Genomic DNA, 15,792 nt, shown 5'->3' with positions numbered 1-15,792 from the left:
CCAGCTACTCACAACACATCGCTCCCGATACAACAATCACAACCTTATATAGGGACTGACATCCCTTCACTTGAAACGGCCAATCAGTACACCTGCAATCTTGACAACGTTACTTACCACGAAGGTTCACCTTGACAAAATTATGTGCCATGCCCCCGTAGGACACCATATTAAATACGTGTTACATCTAGTATTAATCGTACACTTCACATCCTCTCAAGTTCACTCGACAGTAGATCAAAAGCTATACCACGCACAAAACTTTAAATGGGTAGTACCCATGTAATTCCACACACTCGGCAAGTAAAACAGTTCTCGCTCCAATATTACCTTGGCTAGGACATGTACCCCTCGGTGGTTCTTCCAAATTTTGAAAACATGGCTCTCTAGCCCTCATCCTCCCCAAATCAAATCACAAGCATAAAATTTTTTTTTATAGCAACTTCATTAATAAAATTTTAGAGCTACGACATGCTCCAATTCACCCACTCTAGGGAAATTAACAAACAAAGCATATATGTATATATATAGATAGACAAACAGTTTAGATGTTTCAACCTTCCCAAAACACATTGGTTACACAACGGAACCCAATGATCACAAAACAATAATCCACTGATTACAAAACGGATTAGTCAAAACAAAACCATCCCATCAGTATTACTACTACTACCGTCCCTTGTTGGACCGCCGAAGTTGGTCATCCCCGAACATAAGGCAACCTACGAGCTTACAAGTCACGGACAAGAACCACTGGTATGCCCCCTCTGCCCACACTTGGAACAACTACAAACTTCCCTAGCTGGGGCTTGGGAACTCGACTCTACTGAGGCCCTCGCAATCTGGCCTGCTAGTCCCCCAAAACGATACTGTTCCTGCCCAGTCGAAAGAAACTGAGCCTGGCTAGGTTGCAAAACCCCTAAAGAAGCTCCCGACTGAGTACAAAAACGTCGAATATGACCCGGCTGATTACACACCCAACAGGTAGGCGGTGCCTGAGCACGAGATTGGTTCAGAATCTGGGCTGATGAAGACCCCAACAACTGCCTCCCCACTGAGCATTTAATCGGTCTAAAACCCGGCTGGTTGGATGATCCTGGTGGTACAACTACTGGTTGAACTGCTAACCCCACCCCTTTCTTCTGTGGGCAAACCGAAACCCTGTGGCCCAGCAGACCACATCTGAAACAAATGATGCCCCTCTGCTTATTTTCCCCCGAACCCAAATCTGACACTGGAAGGGCAGTTCTAGCCCGTCCTTCCTGTTGCGAGTTTAAAACCCTCTGCCTCTTAAAAGGCCTACCAATACCCTGAGTCACAGGAGTCGCCGAGATGGCTTCCTCCCCACTCTGCCCCATTGCTAGCACTGCAGCCTCTACATGGGCGGCCGCCTCAACAAGCGCCCTATATCTTTTATGCCAAGACCCCGCTATCCTTACACGGATGTCGTCACGCAGCTTACTCTCAAACTCGAAACAACGTAAGTACTCCGTCTCCACCAATTCTGGAGCAAACCTCGACAGATTAGCAAACCATCTTTCGAACCGCACCAAAGGTGTAGTACCTTGGCGTAATTCCACAAATTGTTTCCGCAGCTCTTCCTGAGCGGAAGGAGGGAAATCGCAACTTCCTCGCCTAGGCATCCTAGTAAAAGTAACGAAGACACGTTAGCACACTCATACATGTGCCGAAGCTAAACACTTACATCCTAACACATGGATAACTGTAATTCACTCCACATAAGCACATAAACACGTAAGCACTTACGAATTTCATTTCCAGATAATGATAGTCCCGAGGCGTTACTAGAGTTCCGATCAGAAACAGCATTGATCAAGTGCCTTTCCAACAGGACTCCCAGAAACCCAAGGATCCAATCAACATCCAAGAAACTACATTCCATACCCAAATAGTCACATAAACATGTTATCACAAAAGTACATAACATTACGTCTAAGTCTCTAACAAGCGAGAGAAACCCATTGTGATACTAATCACTTCCCACGTACCCAAAGTATTCGAACCCGGTACGCTCTGATACCAAGTTGTAACGCCCTCAAAATAATAGCCTTAAACCCATTAAATAAGACATGCATTGATATTCAAAAGCTCCACATTCTTTCATTTAACAGAGTTTCATTACAAAAAGTATTACTTGTTAACAACAAAAGCAAATGCCCTATGGGCTTACAGCTTTCCAAGTTAACACTTGGTTTCAACAAAAAAAGTACTAACTCAAACACGTTAAGCCCTTGGCTTGAATTTACATGTAATACATCAAGTAAAACAACAAAAAGTCCGCCTCTGGCCTCCCAAGCTACGTCCTTGGAGGTGGCATGCTACCTGTACCTGAAAATGATATTCCCATATAGGGTGAGCCACAGCCCAGTAGAAATACACTAAACCAACCATGAACAATGACTAAAAGATTAGCAACTGATAGACGGTCAACACTGACACTTCCATTTACATCTCCCTACGTTTCCATGACAGCCAAATCTATGTTACAATTCACTTTTCGTTTTTGTTCAACTTTGAGTTTGAAAACAAGGCTCAGTACTCTGACCAGAACATTTGGTGAGATTATAGTTCATCACTAGAACACTTTCGAAATCCAAGGTGGATACACATTATTTTGTTGTATCAATAACACATAAACTACTCCCATACTTCGCAAACAATGATGATATACATTTTAGTGCTATATCAAATCAAACAAACTTTTCAATAGATAAGCATATGAGCTATATCACTACTACAACAGATAAGCATATGAGCTGTATCAACACTTCAACCGATAAGCATATGAGCTATATCAACATTCCAACAACCGGTTTAGAGGTACATCCCCCATCTTCCCCTAAACCATTAACCGGTTTAGAGGTACATCCCCCATCTTCCCCTAAACCGTGGAGTACATCCCCCATCTCCTCCCATACACAAGTAATGCACATAAACACAGAATCACATATGCAATCAATCAATACATAAAATTAATGTATTCTATCAACCGACATGCTCTATGACACATCCAATTGATTAGTTTTAGTTTGCCTAATCATCAAGCATTGTCTACAACAATCAACACTACCCTCCACCGGTAGCCCAAAGCAATTATTTCTAAGCAGGAAATAAATGCACAATGGATATTCAATCGACATTTCAATTTGGTGAGTGACAAATAATTCAACTACACCCTTTAATCCCCATGCACTCCCAATCTCAGCAATTCCAATTCATTTCCTCATTTCCCACAATTAATTATCTCAATTAATTAAACAATGTAATTAGGTTATTTTCCATAATTACCATTACCACCCTTAGGTCCCATTTTCATCAATGATTCAACATTTATTCCATTTCTCTATACCAAACATGCATCTAGGTTTATTACAAATAAAACCCTAACTTTTGTAAAATAACACAAATGGCCCGAACTTTCACAAAATTACCAAACCAACCCCAACATCTCAAATTACCAAAATTTAAAGACAAAATCCATAGAGAGGAGTAGGATATCCCTACCTCAAATTCAGAGCTCCAAGGGAGAAGATGAGTAAAAACTCAGAAGTGCTCCAAATCCCAAATTTCTCAGATCTTAACAAAGCCCTCGACGATCAACACACTTCTTACAAAGGCCCAAGGTGAGGAAAACACTCTAGGTAGATCAATCCTAAGAGAGAAGTTCGGTTTTAGAGTGAGGTGCTCTCCAATGGAGGTTTTGAAAAAGTAAGAGAGAGAAAGGAAATCAAAAAGTGATCAAAAAGGTGGTTTCACGAACTGATATAAAAGCAGGTCCGCTCGAGCGTACAACACCCCGCTCGAGCGTACAGACACAAGTTCACGCTCGAGCGTCCAAAGATCCGCTCGAGCGCCGGGTGCACTCTCCCAGAATTTTCTGCAGACGACCAAAATGCTGAGAGAAGGAAATTCACGCTCGAGCGTCCAAACTGCCGCTCGAGCGTAAAGGCAGCAACAAAAGTTCGCTCGAGCACAAAACCGCCGCTCGAGCGGAGAGACCAAAACCTGGGCAAAAATTTCAAAGCTTTAAAACACAACCAACTAATTCCCAACTCGCCCAACGCAACCCAAAACTCTAAAACAAAGAGTAAGGGATAGAAATGAGGATAAGACAACAACGAATCTACGAAACTGAGTCCAGATTATAGTTATACAACAACAGGGAATACCGGGATCGCTATATTGTATATGATAAGTGTTTAAATACATTGTATATGTATGTTGTTTGGGAGAAGATATGGGATGTACTCCACGGTTTGGGAGGAGATAGGGGATGGACTCCTAAACCGAATTTGGGAGGAGATAGAGGATGGACTCCAATGATAACTAAGTTGGCCGGAGTGTCCAGGGTGAAAGTTCCGAAATCCTAATTGCGTTTGCATAACGTAGATGAATTGAAGTATTGTTAATATGAGTTGTAGTCTCATTTGAAAATTAAATCGTTGAAGTATTGTTAATATGAGTTGTAGGCTCATTATGAATTGTTTGGTTGAATAAAGAACCATATCTATGAATTGGTTTGGATTATGAAATGGAAAGAGATGTGTGTTTGTTTATATGAGTTAAACGTTTGTCAAATGCCAATGTTTTAGTTATTGCTCATATTATGTTTAGCATATCTCTACTGGGCGTTGGCTCACCCTATATGGGACATCATTTTCAAGTTCAGGTGTTATGACACCTCCAAGGACGTAGCTTGGAAGGTCTTGGGAGTTGAAGACTCTTCGTTTATTTTGTTATTTTTGGTGGTACATGTAAATTCAAGCCAAGGGCTTATTTGTATAGAGAGTTAGAACTCTTCTTTTGTTGTAACCAAGTGTTGACTTGAAAAGTTGTAAGCTTACAGGGCATTTACTTTTGTTGTCAACATGTATTACTTTTTGTAAGAATACTCTAATAAATGGAAATATGTGTTATTCTCTTGTCTATGAATATCATGAATGCTGGGTTTATATGTATTATTTGAGGGCTTTACAATAAATGTAGGCATGTGGAAAGACATGTAGATTGAAAAAAGTTAATAAATGTTGATCAATAAATGTTGAGTTTTTTTTTAAATAAAAAATTTAGAAAATTCAGATTGGGATATTGAAACTCCCACAGGCATTGGGGGTTAAAAATCCCCTTTTGTTTAATATATAGTATAGATATAGATAGATAGATAGATATTTATATTTGTTTTGGATATTTTTTTTAATATACAAATTATTATTTTTAGATTTAATATATTTGTTTTGGATATAGATAGTATTTTTTTTTTCTAAAACAAATGTAAATATCTATAATTATCTCGTGCATAGCACGGGTGATAGGCTAGTTATCTATATATGTGAATTGCAATTTTTAAATGTCTTTTTTCTTTTTTAATGTCTTCTTTTTTTCCTTTTTTATATTATATTAAAGTTTAATGTTTTGATAATAATCATATATGTTAGACTTTTCAAGGAATTAAATGTCTTTTTATTATTATTATATTATATTAAAGTTTAATATTTTGATAATAATCATATGTGTTGAACTTTTTAAGAATTTTTTTTACGCTTGTTCTTAATGCATTAAAGTGTTATTACGAGGGATAATAATCATACGTGTTGAGACTTTTCAAGAAATTCATATATGTTGGATTTCAAAGAATTTTTTTTATACTTGTTCTTAATGCATCAAAGTATTATTATGAGGGTAAGACTTGGGGGTTGGGAGAAGTTAATAAATGCTAAGGTTTTTTTTTTTTTAAATCAAAAAATCAAGAAATTTAGATTGGGAGATTGGAGCTCCCATAAGGCTTGGGGTTAAAAACCCCCTTTTGTTTAATATATAGTATAGACTAGCCTATCACCCGTGCTATGCACGAGATAATTATAGATATTTGTATTTGTTTTAGATTTTTTTAATATATAAATTATGTTTTTTAAGATTTTTTATAAAAATAATTTAACAATCTTATCACTAATCATAGTGTATGAGAGAAGTTGAAAAGGGTACAGCAGTAACTATACACAGATTGTATCTATAATTATTTGTATGAGGGGATTTTAAATGTTGATCAGTGAATTTTGACCAAATCAATAAATACATGCATGTGGATTGAAAAAAGTTAATAAATGTTGATCAAGGGATTTTAACCAAATCAATAAATAAAAGAAGATAACTTCAACAAAAGGAGATAACTTCAATCATACAAATCACAAATTTTTTAATGCTATCTAATCATCATCAATAATTAAAAAAATCAATCACAAATTAAGTCAATTGATAATTAAAAAACACAATAATTTATTTTTCAAAAAACATAATGAGTTAAAAAGATCAATTACAATTTTTTGGGGGGTCAAAATACAATCTAATCATCATCAATAATTGGTACATTATGTGATCCTAATGAGTACAATCCATTTTGTTTTTCAAAAAATACAGTGAGTTAAAAATTAAATCACAAATTAAGTGAATTGATAGTTAAAAAAACACAATAATTTTTTTTTTCAAAAAACACAGTAAGTTAAAAAAATCAATTACATTTTTTTTTTCAAAATACAATCTAATCATTATCAATAATTGGTACTTTAAAAATCAAATAAAAAAAAATCAAATCAAATCACAAATATTTTTATGCTATCTAACTACAATCATATTTTTTTCATAAATAATTATAAATAAAAACCATTAAAACAGTAAATAAAAGATTAAATCACATTTAAAAAAAAAACTATTGAACAAACTACAATCATATCACATTTTTCTCATAATAAAAAAATAAATAAATGAAAACAGAACCATTAACTAACTACAATCACATTAAAAAAAAAACCCATTGAACTAACTACAATCACATTTTTTTCTTTGTGAGTGTGTATGTTTATCTAACTTCAATCATATTAAAAATAAAATTAAAATAGTAAACAAAAAGATTAAATAATATTAAAAAAATAACCATTGAACTAATTGCAACAATCATATTAAAAAAAAGAGCCATTGAACAAACTACAATCACATCACATTACAATAACATTTTTTTCTTTGTGATTGTTTATGTTTATTTAACTTTAATCATATTAAAAATAAAATTAAAATAGTAAATAAAAAGATTAAATAACATTAAAAAAAATAATGAACTAACTACAACAATCATATTAAAAAAAAGAGTCATTGAACAAATTACAATCACATCACATTTTTCCCATAATAAAATAAATAAATGAAAAAAAAGAACTATTAAACTAACTACAATCACATTAAAAAAAAAAATCATTCAACTAATTATAATCATATTTTTCTCTTTGTGAGGATTTATATTTATTTAACTTCAATCATATTAAAAAATCAAATTATAATTTTTTATTCACTGGACAAATCACAAATATTTTTATGTGCTATCTAACTATAATATTAAAACAGTAAACAAAAGGAAAAGTCAAGAAGGAGAAAACAAAAAGAAGACTTACTGTTTGCATACGTGGTCATTGAAGTTGAAAGTGTAGAAGTGAGAAGTCAAGAAGGAGAAAACAAAAATGAGTCTCACTGTTTGCAATAGGTATGTGAAAAGTTAAAAATAGTGTGTGTATTAGAGAAGTTAAAAAGACTTGGAAGAATTTAATAAGTGTTAAGTTTTTTTTTTTCAAAAAAAATAAAAAAATTAAGAAATGAAGGTTCAGATATTGGAATTACCACAAAACTTGTGGGTTAGAGATAAATATAAATAAATAGATAGATATAGATATTTATATTTGTTTTATTTTTTTTAATATACAAATTATTTGTTTTGGAAAAGGTACTGCAGTAATTATGAGAGAAATCAAAAAGTCTTGTGGGTTGAGAGAAGTTAATAAATGCTGAGGTTAATTTTTTTTTTTTAAAAAAACAAAAAATTAGAAAATTAAGATTGACATATTGGAGCTCCTACAGGCCTTGGGGGTTAGAAACCTCCTTTTCCTTAATATGTAGTATAGATTGTAAATATATTAAGAAAAATGGGGTTTCTAAACCCCAAGCCTTGTGGGAGCTCCAATCTCTCAATCTTAATTTTCTAAATTTTTGATTTAAAAAAAAAAAACCCTCAGCATTTATTAATTTGGTCAAAATCCCCTAATCAGTATTTATTAACTTTTTCTAATCCATTTGCCTGGATTTATTGATTTGGTAAAAATCACTGATTAGCATTTAAAATTCCCCCATACAAATAATTATAGATACAGCCCGTGCATAGTTACTGCAGTAGCCTTTCTAATTTCTCCTGTACACTATGATTAGTAATAAGATTGTTAAATTATTTTTGTAAAAAATCTTAAAAAAACATAATTTATATATTTAAAAAAATTAAAACAAATATAAACATCTATAATTATCCCATGCATAGCACGGGTGATAGGCCATTATATATATAATCAAATGTAGTTGTTTTGTTAAAAGTCTCCAAACATTTATTCTTAAATTCTCATAATTTTAAAACTCTTTTTCCTACGTGGCAACCTTCTTTGATTAGCTTTCATGTTTTTTGTTTTTCTTCATTTTCTATTTATTTGATTAATAAAAATAAAAATTAATTTCATTGCTCACGGATAAAGATTTAAATTTCAAAATTCCTCCATATAGATAAACATATAAAAATTAAAAATTAATTTATGAAAATTAATTTTATAGTCTACAGGTAAAGATAAAAATTAAACAATTAATTTCATAACTTATAGATAATTTAAAATTTCTTCCCGTAAATAAACATATAAAAGTTGATAAATAACTTATAAAAATTAATTTCATGGCCCACAAATAAAGATAAATATTAAATAATTATTTAAAAAAAAAAACAAAATTACTCCTTCCCCCCCCCCTCATTTTGTGCTTTAATTAATTTCATTATAGATAAACATATAAAAATTCATAAATAATTTATGAAAATTTATTTCATGACCTATAGATAAAGATAAAAATTAAAAAAGTTAATTTCATGACTTATAGATAAATAAACATATAAAAATTGATAAATAATTTATAAAGATTAATTTTGTGGTCTATAGATAAAGATAAAGATTAAATAATTGATTTACAAAAAATTAAAATAATAAAATTTAGATAAATATATGATTTGTTAATCTATATATCTATCCAAAACATATACATCTAAATCTTTATTTTGATTTACTCATATATTTAAACATATAAAAATTCATAAATAATTTATGAAAATTTATCTCATGACCTATAGATAAAAATAAAAATTAAAAAAAATTAAAAATTAATTTCGTGGTCTACAGATAAAGATAAAGATTAAATAATTGATTTACAAAAATTAAAATAATAAAATTTAGATAAAGATATGAATTGTTAATCTCTATATCTATCAAAAACATATATATATATATATATATATATATCTAAATCTTTATTTTGATTTACTCATATATTTTTTCTCCTTCTATCACATATTATTTTTTTTATTTTACATTTTTTATCTTATGAAATGCCATTATCTATAACTTCTTATCTCTTCTAAAATTCTTAACCTTTATTGGATCTGAATGAGAAGACGTGACAACCTTTTTTGATTGCCTTTCATGTTTTCTATTTTTCTTCATTTTCTATTTGTTTGATTAATTAAAATAAAAATTAATTTCATTGCTTATGGATGGAGATTTGAATTTCAAAATTCCTCCATATAGATAAACATATAAAAACTAAATTAATTTTATAATCTACAGATAAATATAAAAATTAAACAATTAATGTAAAAAAAAATTAATTTCATAATTTATAGATAATTTAAAATTTCTTGCAAAAAATAAACATATAAAAGTTGATAAATAACTTATAAAAATTAATTTCATAGCCCACAAATAAAGATAAAGATTAAATAATTGTTTTAAAAAAAATTAATCCTTTTTTTCCTTTTATTTTGTACTTTAATTAATTTCATTATAGATAAACATATCAAAATTCATAAATAATTTATGAAAATTTATTTCATGACATATAAATAAAGATAAAAATTTTAAAAATTAATTTCATGACTTATAGATAAATAAACATATAAAAATTGATAAATAATTTCATGGTCTACAAATGAAGATAAAGATTAAATAATTGATTTACAAAAATTTAAAATAAAAAAATTTAGATAAAGATATGATTTGTTAATCTATATATCTATCAAAAACATGTATATCTAAACCTTTATGTTGATTTACTCATATATTTTTACCCCTTCTATCACATATTATCTTCTTCTTCTTCTTTTTTTAATTTTTTTTTTTATCTTATGAAATGCCCTTATCTATAATTTCTTATCTCATCTTAAATTTTTAACCTTCTCTTGATAATTTTTATTATTCGTTATTATCTACCAAGTGATAAAGATAGAAAAAATAAAAAATTTATTGGCTTTGAATGAGAAGAGTATTAATAATGAAATTGGTTGACTCTGAATGAGAAGAGTATTAATAATGAAATAATGAAGGCTGCACGGGTGAAGGCAGTACAAAAATCTCACAAAATTAATTTTCGTTACAATATTTGTCCAAAGTAATAATTTGATATTCTTTCTATTAGTTATTAAAAATAGTTTGCATTAGATCATTGTCATTGATTTTTTTATTTTTTATTTTTTTAAGGCTGTCATTTGTTATAGTATTTCTTCAATCCCATCTCTAAATTCTCTCTTTGAATTTTTTTTTAATAATAAAGTTTAGAACCAATTTCTTATCAAATTTGTTTTCTTAGTCCTTAATTGATTGAAGGATCAAAACGAGTGAAACTTTCATATGATATATGAAATTAATGAATCTAATACAAAGATAGTAGAGAAGTATTACATATTTGTCAATATTTCTATGTTATTATTAGTTGATTTGCTAGATTATATTATCAATTTATAGGCTATATGATTTAATTCAGCGTCCTTTACTTTAATTGTATTCGCCAATTTTTTCGTTGAGTACCCTATATAATTTGTTTTTGGGTATATAATGATTAAAGCTATCATTTGTTATATTTCTTCAAATACAATTCAAATAATTTTTCATCATTTTTTTATAAATAAAATGGATTAAAACTATTTTCTTATATAATTTTTATAATCCTATTAAATTCTTATCTTGATTATTTATTTTTTTTAAATGATGTAGGAACTATGCAAGCATTATTCAAACTATGGAGAATGATTTATACTTTAATATGATATGCGTGTATCATTGATAGAGGAGATTAAAGATAGATAGTTGCTAATATGATCAATTAATGATTTGTTTGAGAAGTTCTTTTTATGAGCAAGGTAACAAACTTAGATTAATTTTTTTAAAAACTACTTATAAATTATAATTAAAAGTTGATATTTATTCATAATTTGATCCCACAATAATATACACCATTGATTTTAAAGTCCAAGTGAATTTATGATAACTTTTCTGAGTTTATAGAATTTCTCTCTTTTAATGTTTTGTTTAGTTTAATACAAGTTATTAATGTTATTAAGTGATTGTGATACTATTATTCCCAACAATTTTTATAATTAATAATTTTTTATGCATATCAAATTTTATTGTGAAATTTTGTAAGTTAATTATTGTTAACATCTACCCAGATGGTTTAACATCATGGTTTGTCACTATTAAGACATAATTTAATATTGAGATGATTTATTTATCACACAAAATATATATAGTCTATTTTTCTGTGCATTGCACGGGTTATCGCTACTACTATATATATAACCAAATGTAATTATTTTGTCAAAAGCTTCTAAATATTTATTCCTAAATTCTCATAATTTTAAAACTCTCTCTTTCCTACGTGGCAATTTTCTTTGATTACCTTTCATGTTTTCTATTTTTCTTCATTTTCTATTTGTTTGATTAATTAAAATTAAAATTAATTTCATTGCTTATGGATAAAGATTTGAATTTTAAAATTCCTCCATATAGATAAACCTATAAAAGCTGAAAATTAATTTTATAGTCTACAGATAAATATAAAAATTAAACAATTAATTTCATAACTTATAGATAATTTAAAAAATTTTAACATATAGTAATTTTATGGCCTACAAATAAAGATAAAGATTAAATATTAAACAATTAATTTCATAACTTATAGATAATTTAAAAATTATTTCGATAAATAAAAATATAAAAGTTGATAATAAATAACTTATAAAAAATAATTTCATGACCTACAAATAAAGATAAAGGTTAAATAATTGATTTTAAAAAAACTGAAATTATTCCTTTTTTTTCCCCTTCATTTTGTATTTTAATTAATTTCATTATAGATAAGGAAAAATTACTTATAAATCCCATTTTAGTAAATGTTACTCTAATTAGTCCTAAGTATTTTTTCTTAAACCATTTAGTCCTGATGTAGTTGATGTTTGATAATGTTGATGTAGTCCAATAACAAAGTTGATGTAGTCCAATAACAAACCCTAACGCTATGCCGATTCTCTTGTGCTTCTTCGAAGGCGGCGGTAGTAGAACGACGCCTTGTGACTGAGAGTTCTGGATAAGCGGCTGCGGCAGTGAAGCGGCGGCGCCGGAGGATGAGGAGGAATTAAAGAACGGTGGAGCGGAACTGCATCCTCTGTCGATGATCTCACCGCAGAGGTTAGGGTTCCAAGAGAACCAAGAAATGCTGAACCGCGACAGAGTTGGCGTGACCGGTATTGCTCCGGTGAGAAACCAAACCCACGGTTGTGGAGACATTCTCGGAGTACCCCCCACTTGGACGATTTGCAGTCAGGGACATACGTCAAACTGTTGCTGTTGGTGTTATCAAGAGCGTGGAGAAGAAGGATCCATCTGGTGCTAAAGTCACCAAATCTACTGCCAAGAAGAAGTGAACCGTGTGGCTTGGAGTTTCTATTAATGTTGCTCCTTTTTATCAAATTGATTACTATCATAAAAAAGACCTTGTGTGTGGTGATCCTATGGTCACAAGTTATTTTGTTGGTCTAGTTTATTTCTCTGTTTGCTGCAGTTTTATGTCCCCATCGCTCGGTTGTTGCTCTTAGAATTGGGTGCTGGATCGGCGGTGGTGACAATAATGTTTTACTTGTTTTAAGTTTTGACTTTGGTTTTATTACTTTTGTTGGTGATGTTCAATATTGGAGGCTCTCAGTTGATGTCGGTGTGGAGGCTCTCAGTTGATGTCGATGATGTTCAATGTTGGTGACGTTGAATGTAGTTGATGTTTGTTGATGTCGATGATGTTCAATATAGTTGATGTTTGTTGATGTCGATGATGTTTTTATGATGTTTGTGACGTTTGATGATGTAGTTGATGTTTTTATGATGTTGATGATATTTTTATGATGTTGATGATGTTTGATGGTGTTGTTGGTGTAGTTAATGTCGCTGATGTAGTTGATGTTGTTGATGATGTTGTTGATGTAGTTGATGTTGCTGATGTAGTTAATGTTGCTGATGTTCGGAAAGGAGGAAATTTAAAAGGCCTATAGTAAGCTTTTAACGTTTAAATAGGACTTATTAGTCTACAAAATAAAAGGCAGGACCAAATGGTTTAACAAATTAAAATTTGGGATTTATTGGTGTTTTGCCCTATAGATAAACATATAAAAATTCATAAATAATTTGGAAAAAGCCTCCAAATATTTATTCCTAAATTCTCATAATTTTAAAACTCTCTCTTTCCTACATGGCAACCTTCTTTGATTGCCTTTCATGTTTTCTATTTTTCTTCATTTTCTATTTGTTTGATTAATTAAAATTAAAATTAATTTCATTGCTTATGAATTTATATTTGAATTTCAAAATTCCTCCATATAGATAAACATCTAAAAACCAAAAATTAATTTTATAGTCTACAGATAAATATAAAAATTAAACAATTAATTTCATAACTTATAGATAATTTAAATTTTTTTCCATAAATAAACATATAAAAGTTGATAAATAATTTATAAAAATTAATTTTATGGCCTACAAATAAAGATAAAGATTAAATATTAAACAATTAATTTCATAACTTATGGATAATTTAAAATTTATTCCCATAAATAAACATATAAAAGTTGATAATAAAAAACTTATAAAAATTAATTTCATGGTCTACAAATAAAGATAAAGATTAAATAATTGATTTTAAAAAAATGAAATTATTCCTTTTTTCCCCCTTCATTTTGTACTTTAATTAATTTCATTATAGGTAAACATATAAAAATTCACAAATAATTTATGAAAATTTATTTCATGACCTATAGATAAAGATAAAGATTAAATATTAAAAAATTAATTTCATAACTTATAGATAATTTAAAATTTATTCCCATAAATAAACATATAAAAGTTGATACTAATTGTCACACCCCAAATCCGGGCATGACCGGCCGTGGCCCACAGGGACTTAGCCCAAGGCACACGTAAGCCTAAACACGAATCCAATCACATTGAACAACTGAACAATAGTCCAATAATAAATAACCAAAACTCAATCCAGACATGTCACAATTATAAACGGCAAAATCAACCGTAATCAAAAACCATCCAAACTTATGGGATAATAACAACCCACATATCAAAAATAATCCTAAATGAACTTCGATAAGAATAAATATAAATATGCACAAACTTGACATAACACTCTAAACTAAAGGAATGCCCTAGAGGTCCATGCAATTGAGTCCCCGCTACGCCATGAGTCCACTCTAAGTCCTTCTAACACCTGGAATGGTAAACAACTAAGTCAGCTGATAGCTCAGTGAGTAGCAACATGGATAGTAAATACAATTTTGAAAACAGGGTTCAATTCCAAAATAAGATATATATCACAGAAACTAGATTGGCATACAGTTTGGTAAATACAATCTGTTTCAAAAAGAAGGTTCCACAATTCAACACTTAAAATACTCATGTCTCGCAAGAACATGATAAAAGACATTTTTCACTTAAAACAGATTATAACATGAACACCAATAATTTTCTGGGTACCAATAAAAACAAATAATCTGCCACACATTTCTCAGGCTATAAGCCCCGTTGGATCCAATACCGAACTAAGAGTCATCCTCAGGGTGGCACCTGGGCATTTTCTCAAAGACGATCCGATTGAAGGTCACCTAGTTGTTTTTAAAGGTCTGTTCCTTACAATCGTTGAGCACTAGAGTCATCACGGCCCAACCCGGATCTGTTCCCTAGTGGCCAGAGTCACCACACACAGTGGAATAATTTCCCTGGACTAAATACACACATGGTCCCAATAATCAATACACATCAGTTTTGCAAAACATGGTAGTTCATCATTATAAACATGAGACCAAAACAAATAGTTTACAGTATGCCAAGTTCACACATGTTTCAGAAATAATTTGATTCAATTGATAATATAATAATTTATCAAAACAGTTTAGTCTTGAAACAACAATTTAATTTTCCAACAGTTCAGGGTAGGGGAACATTTATAAAAATACGTAGCATGAAACTACTCACCTGAAAACGAAATAGTATAATCCTCGAATAAAGTATGGAAGTCCAACTAGTGTCCTGAACCAATATGAAAACTATACGTCACTACTAATTTAAAAATACTAAAGAATAATAAACTAAGTAACCTCAACTAAAGCGCACTAACACGGCTCAACCCAACTCACCGTTACTCTTAAATATTACCTAAGTTCATGTTCTTCAAGGTTTAAAATCACCCAAGACATGGGTTCCGGTCAAAACTTAATTAATTGTGACTTTAAGATAAAATAGAATTTCAAACAAGCCTTCCCAACCTATTCGCTAACTTTGAAAATTACAAAACCCATTCCACGCTATTCAAAAAATTCCA

General features: G+C 30.2%; 1 long non-coding RNA gene across 1 annotated transcript; it reads right to left on the bottom strand.

The window, feature by feature from the left end:
- Positions 1-14,405: 14,405 nt before the first annotated feature.
- On the bottom strand, positions 14,406-15,559 carry LOC145801681 (uncharacterized). Its single transcript, XR_014343323.1, has 2 exons — positions 15,447-15,559; positions 14,406-14,682 (listed from the first exon to the last, which is right to left on the bottom strand). It is a non-coding gene; the product is annotated as an uncharacterized LOC145801681 (long non-coding RNA).
- Positions 15,560-15,792: the final 233 nt, after the last annotated feature.

The sequence above is a fragment of the Camellia sinensis genome, chromosome 10 (genome assembly GCF_055761805.1).
Source record: "Camellia sinensis isolate YWXY chromosome 10, ASM5576180v1, whole genome shotgun sequence".
Classification (NCBI taxonomy): domain Eukaryota; kingdom Viridiplantae; phylum Streptophyta; class Magnoliopsida; order Ericales; family Theaceae; genus Camellia; species Camellia sinensis.
This window is presented reverse-complemented; position numbering and strand designations above follow the sequence as displayed.